General features: G+C 37.3%; 1 pseudogene; it reads left to right on the plus strand.

Annotated features, from left to right (window-relative positions):
• Positions 1-15,516, plus strand: part of LOC141443927 (scavenger receptor class B member 1-like) — a 51,770-nt pseudogene that overhangs the window by 10,728 nt on the left and 25,526 nt on the right.

Genomic DNA, 15,516 nt, shown 5'->3' on the forward strand with positions numbered 1-15,516 from the left:
GGAGCTTATATACCTACAAAACTGGAGGTCGAATGCCGAACGAAGAAGTTTGACCTTTATTTCTCATTTATATATTCTTCTTTCTTTCACATTTCACGAATGACTTCCATCTCTTTCTTAACCTAACTAAAGAATGAGATTGAATATGTTTGTGACGTTCAACCTCCAGTGTTGTATATGTATAAGCTCCTTGGTCACGACGTGCATCTAGATGGCCATGCCGAAACGTGAAAAAAAACTGTCATTGACGTAACTCAATTATCTTTGACTCAGTGGCTAATCGAAAACATAAAAAAAAATACTTTCCACCCTAGAGATGAAAACGTAATTTTCCACCCGGCTATCTATCCATGAAAATTAAACTTTCCGAACAGGAGAAATGAAAAATCTATTGATCGGTAGGTACATCATAAGTTCGTTAAAAACCGTCCAGCCGTTTAGGCTACAGATAGGACAAAAAGAGGCATATCTAGGTACACCTACGTTTGAAAAATATAACCCTCTTTTGGGCATTCAGGTAAACAATTGAACGCTTCTTCATTAAAAGTGACTTGTCATCTAAACTCACTGATTGCATCACTTCGCCATTTTTTTAACCCCACAATTTAGCAGAAACATGATAATTGGGAATCTCCAATAGCGAATCCTGTTTTCCAAATATTATAGCAATTTAGAATTTTACAAGTCTTGACGATAAATTCAAATTCAAATTCAAAATTGTTTATTGCATGTCACATTACAGGCATTAGGATGGAAAATTACAAACTAGGTATACATGTGACGCCCTGATAGGGCACGGCAATACAAGTAATCAGAGGGTGCTTATTATAATTGGAATGTATTTAACATGCATGGAAAATCAAAAAGATAAACAAATAGGTATAATTACACACTCACATGAGATACATTTTAAGTTTTATCCACATATGAACTCTAAGAACCACCCACCACACCAGTCCTCGGCAAAACAACTTACTCGATTTTGTCGTCGAAGAACTCATCCAGGCTGTAGAAGCATTTATTGATTAGGATTTTTTTAAATTGGTTATTAAACGCTTCAGCACTATCAGTGTCTTTTAATGAATTCGGTAAATGATTGTAAATTTTTATTGTCATGTAGTGAGGGTTTGATTTTACTATTTTTAATTTGGAAAATGGCAGTTTGATTATATATTTTTATTGCGGTTACTTCTTTTATGGTCAGTCGATAAAATACTATAGGCTTTATAATCATCATCATCATCAACAGCCCGAAGACGTCCACTGCTGGACAAAGGCCTCCCCCTTAGAACGCCACAGTGAACGACAACTCGCCACTGGCATCCACCGGTTTCCCGCTACTCTCTTTATTTGGGGGGGGGGGGTTGCCATAATCCCCACGCTTGGCAGGCGGCTTGGGGATCGCAGTGTTATGCTGATGGTTTACGCAGAATGGATTCTGGATTTTTCCCTTAGTCGCCTTCTACGACACCCAACGGAATGAGATGGGGGGGAGCTGTTCTTGTGCGGCCACCCCACGGACTTTAGGCTTTATAATAGGAACTATAGAACTATAAGCAATTACTTTGCTCACCCGCGACCATTCGAGAGCTCTACGTCTATAACATGCATGGTTCAAACAGTTCCTCTGCCTCCACGCTGTAACGCGACACACATATCATACAAACCCAATCAATACCACCACACAACGCTGACGCGTTTCCAACTCATCCAAAGTTCATGCTCATATCAACCAACAACAACAACCGTTCGCCATGCTACCAGATGTTATACAACTGTTTTATGAATAGGCTCAGAGTTTGCTCAGCGAGCTGTGGGGAGGGCTATACTCGGGGTTCTACGGGATCGAATCAGACAGAAATGAGGAGATACTTACGTAGAGAAAGAGTCATCGACATAGCCAAGCGAATGATCGTTGAAGTGGCAATGGGCAGGCCACATAATATAACACAGAGGACAGATGGGTGTTGGGACCGAAAAATCCCCGAATGGAGACCGCGAATCGGGCAAGCGCAAGCTACAAGATACATATTAAAGCCGCAGGGCTCGTGGTGAATGCGGGCCGCTTCCGACCGACGCAACTGGAGGCCTATGGAGGAGGCCTGTGCCCAACAGTGGACGTCCTATGCCTTTTATGATGATGAGCGATAAAAAAGCTGAAGCTGTTAAATATGTTGGTGTTGAACTTAACGATACAAAGAATTCCGATAAAAGTTAACTACTTCACTAACTGGTTAACTGGAAGACCCTTTAAGGGATAAGTTCGCGGTTGTACATAATATTCTCTTGTTATCTCTTAATTTCATGTGGTATATGTATGATATACAATACAATTCTTCATTGTTAATTTTAATATATATTCTTAAACAGTTGTGAACTGGCCGGTATAGCGTACATTTTCTCAAATATTGATCTTAACATACAAATATTGTTTTTAAAGACTTAGCTAATCGTTTACTATGTGTTTCCCGCGATAGTTCCAATATTGATTTAAAAATTTGTATGTATACACATTTTATCGATATATGGGTGGGTACTAACATTAATATGTAGGAAGAGTCATTTACGAGATATAGTTTAGATATAGTTAGTGTTTAGTTTTGTAACAAAGGGACCCCATACATCCTGTATTTTTTTTGTAATTTTTTCTTTAATTGTATACTGTAGTTTTTAAGTATTTTATTATTATGAAAAAATGACTTTCTGCCAAGTTTCTTGCGGCGCATTCTTCTTGGCAACGATGGTCTTTCCGAAAGCGCTGGTAGTTTAAAAAAATGACGTGTAAAAGTGCCCATTGCGGCCTATTTACTGAATAAATGATTTGAATTTGACGATGACGCGTGCCGTGGTTCTTATTACAATGTCATTAATGTCTAATTTTGACAAAATCACGCGTCTTCGTGGATAGAGGTACGAGTATAAACGCATTGCTATTTAACACATAGCATCTTCTTCGTCCTGTTCTTCATTTATGAAGGTCGTGGCCATCGTGATAAGCCTATACGGAGACGTTGACGATGTATGACATGTATATTTTTATCCGGAAATGCACGAGGTTTTTACCACAATCATGGCGGGTGAGTCAGCTAAAACAAAGAATAATATGATGCACTTGCAGTTGACCACTGTATCTAATAATATATTTGTGCTGTTATTTGTTGGAAAGGATATAGGTTAAGGTATACCGTAGACGACAGCTAGCAACCTGTCACTACGAGTGTATTGCACACCGTTTTTGTCAAATCTAAAATTGCTAAAAGTGGCTCCGAAGCCGTCATGTTTCGTGTGCTCTGCCTACCCCATTTGGGAATACAGTGTGATGTTTGCTTACAACCATTCAGCTAACCGGTTTTTTTTAATGAAGCTACGGCTAGCAATCGGCCTTTGTCTTGACAAATAATTATTGTTTTATCCGACCTCAGCTGTTAAATAACGTGTTTTATGATATAATAAATATTAATTACGATCGTTAATTTATTTTATATTAACCGCAGCTTCATTATAAACTGTTCACGTTGTAAGACATTGTTTCAAAATTATGTGATCTTTACACTATATATATTATAGTAGACTGACAAGCGTAAATAATTTAGATTTTTAGCCCTTCCTTCTGGTTGTGCTATAAGAGCTACCCTCATACAAAATTTAAAGTTTCTACAAGGGCATCCAGTTTTATAGTCAGGGGGGGATAAAATGGTCATAATTCTAGCTATTTTTTTTGGCAAATAAAACATTCTAACTTATTATATTGTAAAATAACAATCGAATAACAAAATCAATTCTCCTTTTTTGTCGCAGGAGACTTATTTTAATTAAATCGAGTTTAGAAAAATATCTACTGCCGTTCTAGATCCGTTCTAGAACAACCGGAGGTACTCTGTTGCTTACACGTTTTACTAAATTTCATTAAAATTAATATTTTTCTGCGACAAAAAAGAAGGTTGTCCACTGTTGGACACAGGCCTCCCCCATAGACCTCCAGTTGCTTCGGTTGGCAGCGGCCTGCATCCACCGTGAACCCGCGGCTTTATCCAGGTCATCCATCTCGTTGGTGGACGTCCTACGCTGCGCTTGCCAATCCGCGGTCTCCACTCGAGAACTTTTCGGCCCCAGCGGCCATCTTTTAACATTAAAACTATCTGTCTATTTTACATTAAAACTTGTTAACTGTGTGTCTCGCAATAAAAATATTTCATTTTATTAAAATGTCTTATAATTTTTTTTTATTCGACTGGATGGCAAACGAGCAAGTGGGTCTCCTGATGGTAAGAGATCACCACCGCCCATAAACACCTGCAACACCAGGGGTATTGCAGATGTGTTGATTACCTAGAGGCCTAACATGGGATACCTCAAGTGCCAGTAATTTCACCGGCTGTCTTACTCTCCACGCCGAAACACAACAGTGCAAGCACTGCTGCTTCACGGCAGGATTAGCGAGCAAGATGGTGATAACAATCCGGGCGGACCTTGCACAAGGTCCTACCACCTGCACTGCACTGCATTATTATTATTATTCTCCTTAATGGCATCTTATTAATTTGTATTCTTACATTCTCTCGCCTTTCGCGCCGAATCGAAACGTTTAATAACTGCCTGCCACCCCACGCTGTAGGAATGTACGTCACTTTTAGTGATGTGCCTTTGTACAGTACAGTTAACGCTTTCGTAACACTTCTAATAAAATGGTTTTAACGAATAACGGCAATGGTCAAATTCCACACATTTCCGCTTAGTCGCTTCCATGAAAGCGTACCTGCAAGTTCAATAACCCATAGGGTTCAAAGTCTCTAGAATTTGCACTGTCATTCTAACCTTTGATATATTACGTCACTAATTCAAAGAATTAATTATCACTTCTATCATAAACTATCGTCAAATCTTCTATATTGCACAATGTTTCACGATACTAACGTCATATAGTAGGTAATACTATTTTTTACAGAGAAAACACATATCAAGAAAAAAATGCCATAAATGAAACTAACTACCTAACTTTAAAACTTATTAACTACTAAATTAAATCTAGATAGAAAAGCCAAGAGCGTGTCGGACACGTTACGAAAAAATCAAGTACTTAATATTTTTCTAAGGATTTCGTAGTGTGTACGGAAACCTCCAAGTTTAGGTATGTTTTATACCTTAGGCTGCTATTTACTCTTAAACTACTAATAATTCTCAAGCAATCTTAGCCGCTATAATTTTCCTTGTAAATTTGATATATTTACTACCATTCTGATTTTTTTTCAAATTTTTCCACCCAACAGTTTAGATTTTAGAGGGGGAGGGACGCTCGATTTTAATGAAAATTTGCATTTTAAAGTTAAATATTTCGCAAACAGATCACTCAATAGAATAAAAAGGCCCTCGTGGCATGGTGCCCAAGAGGCTGGCAGCATTCCCTCCTTGAATGGCGATGGCGATTCGTTGAGAGAGATAGCTGCCAGCCCTTTGGTCTCCAGTAGTGTCGACCAGGCGCTTTTGCACTTCTTAAATACAATTCTTAAATACCCAGGGTCTCGCGTCCGACAGCAACGAAATTGTATGCTGAACCGAGACCCTGGTATTTTACCTCCTATATACATCTTATACTAAACTTAACTACTAAGCGACCCATTCTTGTAGAGATATAGTGCACAATTAATTTCCATGGGAAAAAGTCGGATCTGATCGGAAGTGTCAATCAATTATTGTTTTAAATGAGTGATACTTAACAGAGTTCTCGGCCACTAGACTTGTTTTCTTCTTCTTAGTTTTTAAGGCAGTCGGGTTTTTACTTTTCAAGTGCGGAACTATAAAAACTGTGCCTATATTTTTAATTTAGTACCTGCATCCGGGTGTAAGGTTCGTAGAGGTCAGATTCAGATATAAATAATTCACTGGTTTATTAATTAATGTGGTATTTTTCCATTCAAATATTATGCCGGCTTTTGGGCGTCGATAAAAAAAGATGTATTGCCGTACTTTGCCATGTCTGTCACTCTGTCAGATATATATCTTGACAGGCTTTTTGCTTGTAATTTTCGTATAAATAAAATAACTGATAACCTGAAAGTAGTTATTCAAAATCGAGAGCAGAATCGATTAATAGGTGATAAACTTAAGTAAATGACCTGTTGTATGGAGCAGTAACGTGTCCGTATAAACAAATTGACGTTCCAAATTAGAAAAGTGACTTTAGTTTTTCACCTAAGTATACTGTAACTGTAAAACAGGTTATGATTAAAAGTTACAAATACAAAATACGCCAATCATCATCCCAGCCTATATACGTCCCACTGCTGGGCACAGGCCTCCTCTCAGAACAAGAGGGCTTGGGCCATAGTTCCCACGCGGGCCCAGTGCGGATTGGGAACTTCACACGCACCATTGAATTGCTTCGCAGGTTTGTGCAGGTTTCCTCACGATGTTTTCCTTCACCGCAAAGCTCCTGGTAAACTTCAAATGTAATTCCGCACATGAATTTCGAAAAACTCAGAGGCGCGAGCCGGGGTTTGAGCCCACGACCCTTTGCTTGAGAGGCGATAGGTGAAACCACTAGGACACCACAGCTTCCAATACGCCAATAAAATGTTAATTTAATGCTATTGTATTTTTTTATGGACAATACAAAACAATACAATACAGTAAAATACAATACAATACTTTATATTAAACACCAACAAATAGTAAGCAGTACAGAAAGCACAGTTATATAGAAATATAGAAATTTTCCAAGATAAGCATTGGGCGGCTTTATCTCTTCGGAGCGATCTCTTCCAGACAACTGCAACCTTTACAATAGACAGAAGTAATGGTTCCGATAGATCACAGCCGAACTTCAAAAAATTGACTTATGAATGGCGTTTTGCTTATGTAGACAAATTTTAGAAGTTCACCTTGCCAACAATTCAAGCCACTCGATCTTACACTCTAGGTAAACGAGTTTAATACTAACACAAGTCCTCCAAAATTAGGCAAATGCTCGCATAGGAAGAACCTTCGACGTTGAGAGACCCCTGATTTCCGGCAATTTTCTTTAGATAAATACACTGTACTGTTTTGTACTAGATCCTGTTCAACATGCTCAATATTGTAATGATCACTTGCCATAACCCTACTGCCAGTGTCCTATAAATAGGAATTATTATAATATGACATCGAACTCATCATCTTTATCTCATAAGTGACATAAAGTTTCATGTTCATAAAACAAAGTCAAAGCTTGCTTCTTTTTTTTGCACAATAAAGAATTTAAATAAATACATACAAAGGTAGACATACAAATATTTAGCTTGGGCATCAGAAAGAACTCTTTTTTTCTTTACGAGTAAAGCGATAAAAATATTAGGAACCGATATGGTCATTAATACTTAGGCGACCGAGCTTTGCTCAGGCTAAAGTGTTTTTCCCAGACATAAGACCACCAGACAACCAGATGGCCTAGTGGTTAGAGAACCTGACTACGAAGCTTGAGGTCCCGAGTTCGATTCCCGTGTCGGGGCAGATATTAGTATGAGAAATACGGATGTTTGTTCTCGGGTCTTGGGTGTTTAATATGTATTTAAGTATGTATCTATCTTATATAATTATATTTATCCGTTGCTTAGTACCCATAACACAAGCTTTGCTAAGCTTACTTTGGGACTAGGTCAATTGGTGTGAATTGTCCCGTGATATATTTATTTATTTAAGACCAAGCTAGATCGAATTGTCATCCCTGAAAACCCCCACATACCAAATTTCATCGAAATCGTTGGAGCCGTTTCCGAGATTCTGATTATGTATACATATACATATATAATATAACTACAAGAATTTCTCGTTTGTATTAGATAGAACAATCATAAATTATTTATAGTTTGGAAGAGAAACTCTATTTGCCATAACCATTTCATCATTATGGCAAACATTAAGTTAAGACTTAGAAAAATAAAAATTGAGAAATAAAATCGTAAAGACTGCGTGCATACACCGACAAAAACAATTCAATTAGATTGTTTAACTTCTTCTTTGTGTTGACAAGTAGTATATTGTACAACAAGAGCATAAAACGAGCCATTTTACCCGAGGCGTTCATATAGACACGTCGAGTTTTACGCTCTGCTTTTCACTTCGATGGCGAGGAGTAGACATGGTAATCTCAACTCCGCGAAGTGATCTGACTCACTAGATCCAGCTCCGGTGTCGGTACCGAATCCGCTTATTGAATCCGACTCCTTTATTGACTCCGGTTCTTTCGAGCGATTATTAATTTATCTATGGCCGATCCGCTCCGGCTCGGTTCGGTCGGTCGGTGTCGGTACGTACTGCGGTGCCCACCCGCTGACTGAACTGAAGTACAAGAACCGAACCGACCAACCAAACAGATAATAAGATCCAAGTCCAAGATCCGATCCGCAGGGCTACTACGAACCGAACCGAACCGAACCGACCAACCAAACATAGATAATAAGATCCAAGTCCAAGATCCGATCCGCAGGGCTACTATGAAACTCCAAAATCTAAGTTCGTGTCGTGCGGTCCTCTGACACTTATACTATTTAATACGAGAGCGAGAGGGACGGTACGATACGAACTTCGAGTTTCGTAGTAGCCCTGCCGATCCGATCCGAGCCGAGCGAGAGCGAAAGCAGGCGGACGGAGCGAGTCAGTGTGAGTGAGCGTGACGGCGATCACGAGCGAGGCGAGCCGCTCGATCCAGTCGGAGTTAGTAACTCCGGAGTCAATAAGATTTGAAAGGAGTCATTAAGGGATTCGGATCCGCTTGAGGATCTGACTCTTTTGAATCTTCAGATCCGGATTTACCCACCTCTAGCGAGGAGATGAAATAGCAACAGTGGAAATAATTGGTCACTTACTAGGTACCCTTTTATTTTTCATGCATTGCTACATACTTATCCATTTTTAGTTTTATTGATTTATTTTGATTGATTGATTGATTTTTATTTTTACATAAAACGAAAATATTTAAAAAATACATAGATACTTTTTTTGTTTCTGGCTGTTGACACCTGATTACCTTGGTCTTAGACGAAGATTTTACTTTACGGACTAGAACATAAAAAGTAATTTTATGTCCCCTAGATCCAGCAATAAACATCAACTTTACGAGAATGAAAAGTGAAAAATATCTTTGTCCTCTAGTGTTTGTACAACCTTAAGTTTGAATAAATTATTTTTATAATTTTAATCCACACTGGTCCTTAGTGGGAACGATATGCCAAAGCCAAACTCTCCTATTCTGAAATAATGCCTGTGCCCAGCTGTGGGACGTAATAGGCCGGAGATATTGTCAACAATAGGCCATTTGGGTTTCTATATTAATAACTAGCCGTCACCCGCGACTCCGTCCGCGTAGAATTTGGTTTTTGTTATCCCGCGGGAACTATGCAATTTTCCGGGATAAAAACTATACTGTCCTTCCGCGGGACGGAAACTATATCTGTGCCCTTAGTGTAAGTTTTCGGTTATAAAATACGTCTCGATCACGTTCGCGTTAAAATCTGAATTTGTATGGAAACACGAACATCGCAAACGTTCCGCTAGAGGCGCTGTTCGTTCTGTTCGTTCTGTTGTGATACCGACTTTCATCTAAATCCGTTCAGCGGTTTAGACGTGATGAAGTTACAAACAGACAAATAAACAAACAGACTTACAAACTTTCGCATTTATAATATTAGTGGGATATCGAACGCTTTATAGATCGATAACTACCTAATTTGTTTATATTAGTCATAAATGTAAACATAAACATATTGTTAGGACGTGATAATTATCAAGGTTAGTATCACATTTGTATATCTAATTATGGCACGTGGTTTTGTTTGTTATTAAAATTGGTTAAAAAATCGACCAAGCGCGATTCGGATTAAGGCACAGTTTTATATTGAACAAACGCCGCGCCCCGGCTTCGCACAAAAAAGTCGGCTTCAAATTAAATTTGAAAAATTAAAACACCCGACAGCCTTAAAATTAAAAGGAGGAAAATAAGTCTAGTGGTCTAGAACTCTGTCAAGTAGCTAATTTAAAGTACAACAGTCGAGTCGAGACCACTTACCAAAAATTTTTGGGCTGGTCTCAATTTGAATGCGTCCCGACTCCTGACTGTTGAACTTTAAATTAGCTACCTACTTGACAGAGTTCTAGACCACTAGACTTATTTTCTTCCTTTCAGTTTTTAAGGCAGTCGGGTTTTTGATTTTATAAATAAAATTTTATGTTTTATTTTATATTTTTTTTATATTTCTGTGAAAATGGTAGATTAGAAATGTTATAACCAATATATTTAGAATAGGCTAATTATTAGCTTTCATTTGACATCCATATTGTTACAATACAAAATATACCTTAAATTCGCCATTTTTTTTTGCAGACGCCATATTGAAATATTATATACCCATGTCACTCCGACAGTTATGACGAATCCAATGATACCTCATATGTTAAAATCCGTCCAGCCGTTTAGGCTGCAGCGAGGACCAAAGAAATGGACATACATACAATACATACCATCCTTCGATCAGTCGGGTAAAAGAGTCAAGTACCTAACACACATTTTTCAGCTGCATTTCCCAAAAACTATACCAGTGCGAACCCTACACTAAGGGGCTGTTTCACCATCCATTGATTAGCGTTAACCGACGGTTAAATGTGATGCCGTCTCCGTCTATTCGAACAAAACAAATAGAGACAGCATCACACCTAACCGCCAGTTAACACTAATCAATGGATGGTGAAACAGCCCCTAAGAAAAGTCCGCCATGCTTTTGGCCGATCTTTACTCAACTGCCCAAAGGAGGGTTATGTTTAATTGACAGAAAAAAAATAAGTCTGAAATATTTTTAATCTACTACACTCATAAGTCCTCAATAGTGCGTTCAAAAACCGTTGGCAATGGCCAGCATTAAACAACCGATTTTAGTATGACCATTTTCTTGTCTGTGGTAGGATAGGAGGTAACAACAGTAACGTAGTTTTCATTACAGTATCAAATATAGTACTGTAATGAGTTTCAAATTTAGAACAGCTGTCAAAATCAACACAATTTAAATGGGACTCTATTCCAGTATCCATAGACACAACATTTTCTGGATACGAAATATCACTTTGATATGTTTTTAAATATAAATCGCACGACAATTTTGATCTCGAGCAACATAAGAATAAGGACTTTACTGATTTATGTGGCTTGAAAAAAAAAACATTCGTGACATAGATTTGTCTTGCCGCCATTACTGTTATCATTTTGTTTGTTGTTTTTTTGCTGTGTTGTTGTTTAAAGTTTATAAAAAGTAATTCCTTTATCTGTTTTAATTTATTTATTAAGTACATTAGTTTAACGCCTATGGATATGTTACTGGTAGAACTAATCAGTAGCAAAACAGGTCATTTGTCATCGGTTTCTGAACCCATCTTAGAGTATTTATAATGTGTGTAAATAAAATAATGTAATAATGTATGCAACTGTATGTAATTAGGCCTAAAACACTCATGTGATCCTTTTATGACACTCGGCTTCGCCACGTTTCATAAATCGACACTCGTGTTTTAATGACCCCTATTACGCAACAGTTGTAAAAACTACTATTGAAAATCCAACTGACCAACTGATTAAACCTTTTCGAAGCCAGATCTGGTTTGTACAAAGGAAGTTTCTGGTATAGATTAGTATTATAACATCCCTCTTTTTGCGTCGGGGGTTAAAAATACGAGCAGTGAATACATGTTATAATTATGGTTAAGAGAAGAGGTCAAGGCAATGTTTGCCACGTGTACAATACTAACCTAGTTTTGATTAACATCCGTATAACAAACTCAATTATTTGTTAGTAAACCAAATGACAGTAGATATCAATTATATAAATGTTTGGTCAGCGTTTAAAGTAAACTGTTTCGAAGACGTGACTCCATCTTGGATCATATAAGACTAAACAGTTCAAGTACCTAGTCTAAAGCAGGGTTTCTCAAACTTATGGCTCCACGTACCCCCGTTAAAGTTTCTAGACGATGGCGAACCCCTACCTCCCCCCCCCCCCCAAAGAAAGTAATAAAATTGACTGTTTTATTTCAATCATCATCATAATATAATGTATATTATTTATTTCAATAAAGGTAACAAATATAGGTAAGAATCATCTTGCCAACAAAAATACAAACTGAAAGAAACAACAACAAATAACAAACAAATAAGGAACAAATTTGGAGTTGAAATAAAAAATACAAAAAGACTCCAAAAACCAATCTTAATCATCTTGCTAGTCTTGCAGCCTGGTGGTTTTTGGAGTCACGTAAACCTTGTCGCGAACCCCCTACCGTCGAATAGCGAACCCCTAGGGGTTCGCGTACCCCACTTTGAGTAACCCTGGTCTAAAGCAACAAAACAACAAAGTTCAACAGTCGGGACCCATTCAAAGTAGAAATAAATAGAAATATAATTATTTAATTCGCTCTTCGCACATTATATAAAACATAATAACAAAAAAAAACAATAGCAAATTAACATAAAAAGCGGCCAAGAGCGTGTCGGACACGCCCGAAATAGGGTTCCGTAGCCATTACGAAAAAATCAAGTAATATTTTTCTAAGGATTTCGTGTTTTGTACGGAATATTCCAAGTTTAGGTATATTTATACCTTAGGCTGCTATTTACTCTTAAACTACTAATAATTGTCAAGAAACCGTTATAGTTTCCTTGTAAGTTTGATATACTTTACTACCATCCTGATTTTTTTCAAAATTTTCCACCCGGCAACGCACTTGTGACTCTTCTGGTGTTGCAGGTGTCCATGGGCTACGGTAATCACTTACCATCAGGCGATCCGCCTGCTCGTTTGCCCCCTATACCATAAAAAAAAAAAAAAAAAAAACACTGGTTTAGATTCTAGAGGGGGGCGGGGGGACGCTCGATTTTAATGAAGCACTTTAAAGTTGAATATTTTGCAAACAAATCACTGAATCGACATGGCGAAACTATAAGGGTTCCATTTTAGCCATTTCGGCTACGGAACCCTAACAAGTATTATGTATATGCGAAATCGTGACCAATTCAAAAATTCCAAGTAGGTCACTGTTGAAGTTGTAAGGCAGGTTTGAAATTCAAAATTAGAAAGAGAAAAAAAACAGACTTCATAATTAGTAGGTACTACATAGCGTTGTAGCTACTGCGAAAGAAAAAGCGTTTTATATTGATACATTTTAAAAACATAACCCTCCTTCGGGCAGTCGGGTAAAAAAGACACTATAAATTAAATTAACAGTCGCACATTTTTATACATATAATATGCAGTATACAAATTAATGATTGGTCAAATACCGTATTATGACAAATACATGTACGCGTGTTTAATGTACATTTACATGTGGCCATAAATGTGAAGCCTTGGTTACCAAGGCAAGCTGGGTGAGCTAACTAGATCTCATTTTTAAACAGCACAGTCGAGAACAGCATAACATTATTTTATTTACTTTATCACTGTTTTGTAGCTAGCTTTAAGTTAAATTAACATCATAATTTTATCAAAAAATATGTAAGTATATAAATATATATGACGACCGATACCGACGATAAATATATTATGACGTCCAGTTGTCCAATAATCCAGTATATTGTTATATGAAGTACCAACTGGATTATTTTGAAAAAATAAATATGTTGCAGGCCTTTATATAAGAAATCACCTAACAAAGAACTATTGGTGTCGCTTTTCTAGAATGCAAGAAAAAAATCTGAATATATACATATGTAATACCCTTAAGAATGCAATCTGCCAGTACCTATATCGTTAATAACAAAGAGGTTGCAATGTCATATCTTTTGCGACTATATTATCTGTCATTCACCTATTTCTTATGTAGCTCGTTTCCGGGTATGGGTAAAGGTACCGTAACCTTTATTTATCCAATGTATCCTGACTGATAAAGTCTAAGTTATTTAATAGAGATCTAGACTACTAGACTCACTTTTTCCTTTTTTTTACTTTTTTAAATGTCAAACAATTCCGACTGTACTTTTTCAAGTACAATTATGCCAATCAGTGAAGCATTCTAGAATCTAGATCATTAGTACTCTGCATATATGCCTAATGACATCCGGCATTTAGTTCCTTGTTCTTTAAGGGTACTAGTCAATGTGGATATGGGGGAAGGCGAGGAAGGAAGATAGGGGCGAAGCGCGGCGTCTCCAGATATACTGTTGGTACAGAAATGTAGTTTGGAGTACAATCAACAATAAAACCGGCGAAGAGCGTGTCGTACACTCCCAGGATAGGGTTCTGTAGCCATTACGAAAAAATCAAATAATATTTTTCTACACATTTTGTATTGTGTATACTGAATCTTCCGAGCTTAGTTATATTTTATAATTTAGATTTTCCTTGTAAATTTGATTTATTTACTACCATTAAGAATTTTTTCAAATTTTTCCACCCAACAGTTTAGATTTTAGAGGGGGGGGGACGCTCTATTTCAATGAAAATTTGCACTTTAAAGTTCAATATTTCGCAAACAGATCACTGAATAGAAAAATTGTCTTAGCAACCCCCCAATGGTTTTAAAAGACCTATCCAACAATATTCCACAATATAGAGTTAGTCGAAAGAACAAAAATCACCCCCACTCCATGGGAGTTTCGTCTATGGGAGGTACCCTAAAAAATTTTTTTTACTTTTTTATTGTACCACTTTGTCGGCGTGACAGATATGTATATTCATGTCAAATTACAGCTTTCTAGTACTAACGGTCTCTGAGCTTACCCGCGGACAGACAGACGGACAGACATGGCGAAACTATAAGGGTTGCTAGTTGACTATGGAACCCTAAAAAACACAGTCAGCGAAAAAAACCTTGTATTAATAAATTGAAAAAAAAAAACACTTTTTTAAACTATCTTAATTATTCTTGTTGCAGGTCTGTTCATTCTCTTAATGCTGGGGTTCCTCGCAATAGGTTCCGGTTGTTTCATCTTAATATCACACCCCTACGACTTCTTGTTTAAACAGGTATGTTTACAAACCTCTGAGTCGTAGAAAAAGTATATTATATGCGACGTTGTATAAGTAAGACAAAGAAAGCTCGTGGCGTTGCTCACATCGTAACCCACGCCACTCGCTTTTTTTTAACGTCTTACACAATGCGTCTACATATTTTTGACAGAAAGTGGTGCTTCAAGATGGCGGAGAGATTTTCGAAATGTGGAAAAAGCCTGAAGTGGATCTCTACGTTCGGATATTTTTATTCAATGTCACCAACGCAGAAGACTTCATGGCGGGAAAGGCAGACAAACTGACATTCAAAGAAGTCGGCCCTTACGTTTATAAGTAAGTTGGTTAATATTGACTAATAATCTAAACAACTTATAAAATTTGGGAGCCCCCCGACAATGTTATTTCAAAATTCAACATCGCAAAAACGGTTCCATCGATTTTTACCAAACATGATGATAATAATAATAATATATTATTACTTTTAAGCTAAAATTTTCCCAGAAATGCTAAAATATGAAATCCTGTGTGAAGATGTTTGGATGTTTGTTACTCA

Source organism: Choristoneura fumiferana, chromosome 28 (genome assembly GCF_025370935.1).
Source record: "Choristoneura fumiferana chromosome 28, NRCan_CFum_1, whole genome shotgun sequence".
NCBI lineage: Eukaryota > Metazoa > Arthropoda > Insecta > Lepidoptera > Tortricidae > Choristoneura > Choristoneura fumiferana.